This window comes from Triticum urartu, chromosome 6, assembly GCF_003073215.2.
Source record: "Triticum urartu cultivar G1812 chromosome 6, Tu2.1, whole genome shotgun sequence".
NCBI lineage: Eukaryota > Viridiplantae > Streptophyta > Magnoliopsida > Poales > Poaceae > Triticum > Triticum urartu.
In genome coordinates this window covers 308,677,909-308,688,111 of record NC_053027.1, presented here as the reverse complement: position 1 = coordinate 308,688,111, position 10,203 = coordinate 308,677,909, and positions in this window count along the sequence as shown.

Below are 10,203 nucleotides of genomic sequence, written 5' to 3'. Positions count from 1 at the left end.
TGTCGAAATGTCTTGTAACCGGGATTCCGAGACAGATCGGGTCTTCACGGGAGAAGGAATATCCTTCGTTGACCACGAGAGCTTGTGGTGGGCTAAGTTGGGACACCCCTACAGGGTTTGAACTTTCGAAAGCCGTGCCCGCGGTTATGGGCAGATGGGAATTTGTTAATATCCGGTTGTAGAGAACTTGACACTTAACTTAATTAAAATGCATCAACCATGTGTGTATACATGATGGTCTCACTTCGACAGAGTCCGGGAAGAGAACACGGTCTTGTGTTATGCTTGAACGTAAGTAGTTTCAGGATCACTTCTTGATCACTTATAGCTTCTCGACCGTGTGTTGCTTCTCTTCTGCTCTCATTTGCGTATGTTAGCCACCATATAAGCTAGTGCTTGCTGCAGCTCCACCTCACTACCCTATCTTACCCATAAGCTTAAATAGTTTTGATCTCGCGGGTGTAAGATTGCTGAGTCCTCGTGACTCACGGATACTTCCAAACAGTTGCAGGTGCCGATGATACCAGTGCAGGTGATGCAACCGAGCCCAAGTGGGAGCTCAATGAAGATCTTGTTCGTTGCTTTGTATCTTTTCTGGATGATCAGTAGTGGAGCCCAGTTGGGACGATCGGGGATCTAGCATTTGGGGTTGTCTTTCTTTATTTTGGTTCTGTAGTCGGACCGATTATTGTACTTTGGATGATGTATGGATTATTTATGTATTGTGTGAAGTGGCGATTGTAAGCCAACTCCTTATCCCTTTCTTATTCAGTACATGGGATGTGTAAAGATTACCCCTCTTGCGACATGCCTACCATGCGGCTATGCCTCTAAGTCGTGCCCCGACACGTGGGAGATATAGCCGCATTGTGGGTGTTACAAGTTGGTAATCAGAGCCATCCCCGACTTAGGAGCCCCTTGCTTGATTGAATCGCTGATGTTGTTGAGTCTAGAACAAAATGTTTTGAGTCTTCGGATTATATATATTGGAGAGTAGGATTCTTTTTACTCCTGAGTCCCTTCGTCGCTCTGGTGAGGCCTCCTAACGTAGAGTTTTGACAATTCTCTCCTCAAATTTCACTAAAAAAATTTAGGATCACGCTGGTATCTTGGAATCGTTCTGATAGTCTTGTGAGAAGAACATTGTTCTTGGTGCCACCTGACATTCAGGGGTTGTGGCAGTGTCCCGGGGAGTTGAGCTCCGAGGTGTTGTCATCACAATTTTATCGTTGCAGTTCTAGAATACCTGAGTTCGCCGACATCAAAAATCCGTTTTATGCATTTGTTGGTGAGATAACCTCGACGCCACCAGTACTGGGGCGGGAGTTCGGAAGTATTGCCATAACTTGTATAACGGATGCTTTTCGAAGGTTGAGGTACATGATTTCGGAGGTTTCTTGGTTATGTGTTGAAAGATGGATACAGTTGGATGTAGGAATTACTAGTTTGGGTGAGATATTATGCTTCCCCTGTATCCCCAACACCTGATTGCATAACCAGAAATATTCAGGAGTTTTATAGGTGGGAGTTCAAGTATCTCGTAGGATATCTTTCCAACAGACACATGATACGATATGGGATCTATCATATGTTTGTTCCGGCTTATTCTGCAAGCCAATCCTTTGTTTTTTTTGTTTTCAGTTGTGGTATTCGAGTTGCTTCAATGTCAAATTTTGATTCCATACCTTCCCTAAGCGGTGTTCTCATATTTCTATGTGGATGCTAATCCTTCGTGATCATCGAGATTGTCATGTCAATTATTTCCAACCGGTGTGCTCCTCTTCAAGTGGATCCAATCATTTCAACATTTCGCAAGATCAATCCTAAGTTTTCCCAACGTTGTTCGTTTCATCCCTCCCAAGTTTGCCTGTGTTTTTCCCGCCCTCCCAACCCTTTTTCTTCAAGGACTCAGATTTCTTTATCAAATATCCATTTTATTCATGTGAAGCCTCTTCATTCTTTTCTTTCAATGTTTTTATCCGATGATTCTCAGGAAGATACTAGCGAGCTTCAAGTTTATTATTCTTCGTTTTTTTTCTTCTCAAGTGGATTCAATTCAAGCTTTGTTGATCATATCGTTTCCTCGTTGCAAATGCTTTCTCATGCCGGTGCACCTCTTAATCATTCACTTCTCGCTATTCATTTGTTCCGGAGTGCTGAAGATTTCTCAGAAGATTTGTTTCCATTCTCAATCCGTTCAAGTTATTTTGAGGTTGTTATCTCTTTCAAGCCATTTAATTCAACCGGCGCATTCTCTCTTTTAAATCATTCGAACGGTGTTTCTCTTGAGTGGGCCCTAACCCACAAGTTTTTTTTCTTTTCTTTCTAGGATCTTACCTGACTCTTCTAATTCTTTCCGGAGTTATTCTCAAATTCATTGCAAAGTTTAACATAAGAATGAATTGTCATCAGTCAAACGTATTTCTCCAAGATCTTTCAAATTATTTTCATCGTCTGTTCAACCTTTCTAATTTTCATCCCGGAGTATCTCAACAATTCATGGTGGTGTTTTATCGTCGTCATTCTCTGCATTTGAAGACCAAAGAAGTGTTTTTCCTCCAAATCTTATTCGTTCTCTCAGAGATGCGTGGTTCTAGCTTGATGCCATCCTCTCATAATTGTTTTCGATTGTGAGAATTCTTTTCACCCATCCGGAGGAATTCAGGAGTCTTTTCAGTTTGATTCTCTGGAGCCCATCATCTCAGAATTATTCATTCCAGCTTTCAGCTTTCGTTCTCCAAATCATACCGGTGCATCATTCAAGTATTCTCTTCTCAGCTCATGATCTCTTCGTTCTCATGTATCAGAATTCCCCTCAAGTATCATCTTTCGTTTTCCAATTCTTCCCGGTGAATTGTGCCTTTGCTACTTTCATTTTCAATTCTTACGATGGTTCGTTCAAGATTCATTTTCCTTCGTTATCATATCAATTCATTCGTTCTTTCCAAATCCTACCGGTGGTTCATTGAAGACCTTCCCAAGTTTGCGCAATATCTTTTTTAATCCTTTCCAATGAGAATAAGTAGTATGACAATTCAGTTGCTTGTCATCAGTTTAATTGGTGAAGGATACGCATAACATAATTCTTATTCTTGCTTCATCCAAATGATGGATTCATTCTTCCGGAGTTTGTTCGCGATAAGTAAATTCTCGGTTCAAGTGCTTCATATTTTCCCGGAGTTCCAAGATCTCTCAACTATATCACCATGAAGATTCATCTAAATCACTGCAAGGCTTCACCTTGTGTTTTCAATTTCTCTTCCTTCCTACCATTTCTTTTATTACCGGAGTTCTTCATGGAGACTCTACAGGGTGGTTCGTCAAGGATTCTTTTAATTCTTTAATTGTTCTTCAAGATTCCTCTCGGAGTTAAGATCCGTCAAGCTTTACTCTAAAATAAACATGGTATTAAACACATGTCTTGTTTTGAGGAGTTCAAGATTTCTTCATCTTGCATTCCGAAGCGCAATTCTTTCATATCTCATCTTTTGAGATGGTGTTATGTCATTGTTGATAATTTCCCTTCGTGTTTCATGATTCACAAGTTTTCAAGAGTGACATATCTTAAATCCATCATTTTCAGTTCATTTAGGACATCTTTTCAATCGATCAAAGCTTTCCCTAAGGATTTTTGCTATTTATGGTGCTTATAAATGAACCAGGTTCTTCATTTATCCTCTCGGTGAAATAAGTTTCTCTTCTCCTTGTTGATATCAATCCAATCTATTATTTCCGTTACTGGCAGAATTTCACCTCATAATTTTGAGATGTTCTCCATAAGCCCACTAGAAGCTTGTTCTTTTTCGTGGTTAATTTTTTTCCAACAACACCGTTCAACCTTTTGTTCGTAAGCATGCTCTTTCAATTTTATTTGTGAGAGTTGTCATTCTTCTTCTCCGTTCTTTTCTTTCCAACCATCTAGTTTTCCATTCATTTGTTCCGGAGGCATGGTGATGTTGCTCTCTTCGTCCCATCATCTTGTTTTGCTAAGATCATGCTCTTTTCTTTGTCTATCCATTCAACCGGAGTGTCGTGTCCTTCATTCAAGTTCTCTCATCTTATCAAGTTTGGCCTCCCTTCTCAACTGGAGGGCCGTCTGAAATCTTTCTTACCCCTTGTTCCATTCTTTCAATAGTTCCGGAGGCAGTGTGTTGTTGATCTCATCAAGTATCCTCTCATCTTGTCAAGTTCATGTTGAATTCCTTCCATTTACAATTGGAGTACTGCCCAAATTATATCATTCTTATTCCTTCTCTATCTTCTTTTAACCGGAGTGTTGTCGTAATTGATCTTTATCATTCCTTGTACATCTCGTTTCAACCTGAGTGCTTGCATGTACTTCTTGTCCATTGCAACCTTTTTCTTATGTCTTTCAACCAACAAGGTTATTGTAATGTTCCTTGTTCCTCTTCTCTAACGGAGTGTTTTCAACCTTGTTCATCATCGTTGTATTCTTTCTTTCAAGTTTTCTACCTCTCAAGGTTCTTTGGTTTCACTCATTTGTCAAAGAAGCAACTTAGTTTTACCTTTTCCCCTCCCTCTTTCGTTTTCCCCGGTGCCATCCTAGATCTCGGGATGAGATCCTCTCGTAGTGGTGGAGTGTTGTGATGCCCCGAGACCGACGCTCTAGTTGCCTTCCATTTAGTTTCGTTGTCGTCGTGTGTTCCATATGTTTGTTGCCATGATCTCGATGAGTGCCATTGTCATATTTTGCTTATTGCATCATGTTCATCATTTGATTATATTGCATTGCCATGCCCATCTTTGTCATGTTGCATTTGTGCCTCTTGTCATTTTGCATTCTCATAATCATCATGTGCATTGTCATATTCATGCATGTTACATTGTTGCATGCTCCATGTATGATTATGCATCATCACCTCCTCCTTCCTTATTCTTTCCTTCATTTTGGCAAGTGACCTTTCCCCCTCCTCCATAAATGTTCATGCTTTTCCTGATGCTAGTTCATCATGCCTAAACCCTTTCGGCCAATTTTTCAGCTTTTTGGACTTGATTTGGTTGGAATCAAAATTGCCTCAAGTTTGGATTTTAGTTCAAACATGCGATAATTTTATTTCTCTAAAAAAATGCCCAAACCAATTATTTCAAATAGTGCGTAATTCCAGCGTCGTGGCGATAATTTTCTGTTTATTTTCTGCCTGAGGAAAATGAAGAGGAAGTAGGAGAGCAACTGCAGCTCGGCCAGCCCGCAGAGACCCGCCCAGGCCACTGCGGCCTTCCTAAGCCCACCAGCTCCCCGTCTAACCTCTAACCCTAACCTACCCGACCCTCACCCCTCGATCTCTCCCCTTCTTTCCTCCTAGTGCCGCCAAAGGAGGAGCCCGATCCCCATCTCACCCTCTCCCTCACGAGTACCCACCTTCCCCTTCCAATTCGCCTGCCTCGCCATCGGACCTTGCTCCACCACGCCGCCGCGCCTCCTGCCACTCCACCTCATACCTCCTGTCGTGGCCTCCTCCTCGCCTTGAAGCCCTGCGCCCTGGTCTTCTTCCCCGCCTCCTTGCCATGGCCACGTGCCCCTCGAGCCTGCAGGTCGCTGCCCTGCCTCGCCGTCATTCACCTCCGGCGAGCAGCCGTGCCACGGCCTTCCTCCTCCCACACCCTGCTCGTCGCTGGAGAGAACCTCCTCGCCGCCCGTTGTGCACCGAAGGTCAGGACCGCCATGGACGAGTCCCCCCATGACCACGCCCCTGCCGTGCCCGTGCCTCTGTTGCTTCATCGCTAGCCTCCAGCGCCTCCGCCGGCCTGGTTCACCTTGCCGCTATTGCTCTGCAAGCCTACCGCCCTTCTGCTCCGTCCATTGCACCACCTTGGCCGTGGTTTGCCGCTGCCTAGACCACCTTCAGCCGGGTGCCCCCCTTCTGCTTTGGCCAAAGTTCCTTCGCCTCGAAGCTGCTGCTCGAGCTGTCGCTCGAGGATTTAACCTCCGTGTGTGCTACCACCCCGTGCATGCCGCCAAAGTACCCCAACATCGATGACCACACAAACCACCAAGAACGACTACGAGGATTCACCAAGTACCCTTCGGATGCGCCAAGTTTGACTATATGGACCACCAAGTTCCGCTCCGAATGTGTAGGACTACACACGGTGATGCGACAAGTACCCCGACAACGTGTACATCTACACCAAGACCGATTCGACAAGTACCCCGAGAACGTCTGTACCTCTACCGTCCCGGTGGGTCTGACAAAACCAAGTTTACAACTACCGTCGCCCCAACGATGTAGGATCTGTCAAATACCCTCTCTGAAAACGAACATGTACCACTACTTCCACTTCCGTCGCAGAGGACCGATAGTACCACTACTTCCCACGAACGCCCCGAGAACATCTACTTCCTCTACTTCCCTCGACGAACTCGAACCGCCCCAGAAATGCACGCTTCGAAGGTATAACCCCGAGACAAATGTCGTGGACCATATGCATATGTGTTGTATGAGATGCATGTTTGGATCTTGTATCCTCCTGTGAACATTAGTTGTTTTCCCTCGCTTGGCACTGTCGTCGACCCGCGGGAACCCGGTATCCGGGACCACCCCACCATCCTTGCATGACACGCTCCCGTCACTTTTCCTTTTGCACCAGTATCTCCATGAGCTACCGGAACCGATATGTTGTCGTGGCATCATTTTCGATTCGTTACCGTGGCACCCCTTTCATTTCCGCCACGATGACAAATGCTTCATAACATGCTAATGTCAACATTTTCATAAAACTTGCATAAAACATGCACATGTCATCCCCATCATGATAAAAACTTGTAAATGTTTAAATTGTTGTTGCATTAAATTGCTAATGCACATGAGGTTTTACTGGAATTGTTATTTGATGTTTCCGGCCTCATTTAAAATGCCTAGCTGTGTATTTTATTCATGTTTCACCTCTTGCCATGTTAACCAACATTTAATTTTTTTGAGTACCTAATCGGGAGTGAACTAAATAATGGAATGTGGTGTGCATCCCGATGCATATTGAGCTCCACTTAATGTGTAGTTTTGTTTGTTGCACTTTGCCATGCCATGCATATTTAAACGGGACATGCATCATCTTGGTTGTGCATCATGCCATGTTTATGTGAAGGTTTTTTACCATGTTGTTTGCTCCTTTCCGGTGTTTCTTCTTCTTGTTAGTTCCGGAGCTGTGAGGATCCGTTCGACTATGTCCGTTTGTCTTCTTCATGGACTCGTTCTTCTTCTTTGCGGGATCTTAGGCCAGATGACCATACCCTCGAAATCACTTTTATCTTTCCTTGCTAGTTGTTCGTTCTATTTCTATGTCGCGCTACCTACCACTTGTTATATCATGCCTCCCTATTGCCAGGTCAAGCCTCTAACCCACCATCCTAGCAAACATTTGTTTGGCTATGTTACTGCTTTTGCTCAGCCCCTCTTATAGCATTGTTAGTTGCACGTGAAGATGAAGTTTGTTCCATGTTTGGAACATGGATATGTTCGGATATCACAATATCTCTTATTTGAATTAATGCATCTATATACGTGGTAAAGGGGGAAAGGCTCAGCCTTATGCCTGGTGTTTTGTTCCACTCTTGCCGCCCTAGTTTCCGTCATACCAGTGTTATGTTCCTTGATTTTGTGTTCCTTACGTGGTTGGGTGTTATGGGAACCCCTTGACAGTTCGCTTTGAATAAAACTCCTCCAGCAAGGCCCAACCTTGGTTTTAACATTTGCCACCTAAGCCTTTTTCCCATGGGTTCTGCAGACTCAAGGGTCATCTTTATTTTAACCCCCCCGACCAGTGCTCCATCGAGTGTTGGTCCAAACTGGGCGATGTACGGAGCCCCCTGGGCAACTAGGGTCTATGCCAACCCGACGTCTTGCCCATCCGGTGTGCCCTGAGAAAGAGATACGTGCGACTCCAATCTGGATTTTTCGCCACATCGGGCGGCTTTGCTTGACTTGTTTTACCATTGTCGAAATGTTTTGTAACGAGGATTCCAAGACTGATCGGGTCTTCCAGCGAGAAGGAATATCCTTCGTTGACCGTGAGAGCTTGTGATGGGCTAAGTTGGGACACCCCTGCAGGGTTTGAACTTTCGAAAGCCATGCCCGCGGTTATGGTTAGATGGGAATTTGTTAATATCTGGTTGTAGAGAACTTGACACTTAACTTAATTAAAATGCATCAACCGCGTGTGTAGCCGTGATGGTCTCTTTCGGCGGAGTCCGGAAGAGAACACGGTCTTGTGTTATTCTTGAACGTAAGTAGTTTCAGGATCACTTCTTGATCACTTATAGCTTCTCGACTGTGCGTTGCTTCTCTTCTCGCTCTCATTTGCGTCTCTTAGCCACCATATAAGCTAGTGATTGCTGCAGCTCCACCTCACTACCCTATCTTACCCATAAGCTTAAATAGTTTTGATCTCGCGGGTGTAAGATTGCTGAGTCCTCGTGACTCACGGATACTTCCAAACAGTTGCAGGTGCCGATGATACCAGTGCAGGTGATGCAACCGAGCCCAAGTGGGAGCTCAATGAAGATCTTGTTTGTTGCTTTGTATCTTTTCCGGATGATCAGTAGTGGAGCCCAGTTGGGACGATTGGGGATCTAGCATTTGGGGTTGTCTGTCTTTATTTTGGTTCTGTAGTCGGACCTATTATTTTACTTTGGATGATGTATGGATTATTTATGTATTGTGTGAAGTGGCGATTGTAAGCCAACTCCTTATCACTTTCTTATTCATTACATGGGATGTGTAAAGATTACCCCTCTTGTGACATGCCTACCATGAGGCTATGCCTCTAAGTCGTGCCCCGACACGTGGGAGATATAGCTGCATCCTTCCTTGACCATTTATCCGTAAGTAATGTTATTCATCGCAATTAGTAATATTGTCTTGCTCTGTCCCATACTTTCTAGATTCCTCCTAATAAGACTCACATTCTTTTTTCAACAGATGAGGTTCAAGTTGGATCCGAAAGATGATGCAACTAAACAAGCATGCACTCATGTTTTTCAGTCTGCTCTGTGACAGTATCGGTACCACCTTAGAAAATCTTACTTTGAAGGCAAGGCTAACAATGAAATCGCCCAAAAATCTCCAGTGGAATATATTACAGATGAAGACTGGTCAGCCTTCGTTAAACACTGGTCTGATCCAAAGTATCAGGTAGGCTATATGTATTTGATCAGACCACATATTGAACTTGTATTTATGTATGTGCCTTACAAGTTTATCTTCTTCTAGGCTAACTGTTTGAAGAACAAGACCAATCGTTCTAGAGTGAAACTCCAATAGACAACAGGATCTCATAGCTATATTGCAGCTGCGAGGCTCTTGTAAATAGCTGCTACTTCTTTTTTCTATCCCATATTATCGTATCTATATTGACTTGTTCCAAATACATAGGAAAGCCTGTGCGGACCAAAAAGAACCTGAACTGAATGCAGTGCAAATCTTCAAGGATTACCACACCAACAAGATGAAGGGCATGAGCGCACCAATTCAAGCCGTTGTTGTAAGTCCTTACTCCTCCTGCCTTTGAACTGATTGGTACTGTGATGTGTTCATTTAACTACTTGGTTTGTAGCCAATGTTAGTTACTCTATTCACTTTTATACACAATTGTCTTAACGTATCATTTCACCTTACATGGTTTAAAAGAGTTGAAGGATATTCCTTTGGTCTTGATCTGTATTCTAGTTGTTATGTTCACGTGTGCACACAAAGATAAAATAGCCTGTTTGTTTTATATATGTTTACCCATGATATGAATGATGTCATACTATGTTCATCCTACTTTAAACCATGTATCTTTATCCTTAGATGTCAACGAATGTGAGGAAATAGACAATATAGTAGGCATGCTACATGGACATATGTTCCGAAAGTGATTTTATTATGTAGTTGGCACTACAATACATGCTAATGTATTACAGTAGTTCACCAAAATAAGGTATGTATAAACGTGTAACCTACTTTGTTTGTTTTTGTCTCATTAGTAACTTATCTGGTACACTAATCTACAAGTTCAAACTTTCAGGAAGCTATGGAAAAAATGATTGAACAACCACAATGTAATGCCCTCGATGCGGCTATATCTCCCACGTGTCGAAGCACGACTTAGAGGCATAACCGCATTGAAAGCAATGTCGCAAGTGAGGTAATCTTCGCAAACAACCCATGTAATACAATAAGGGAAAAGATACATAGTTGGCTTACA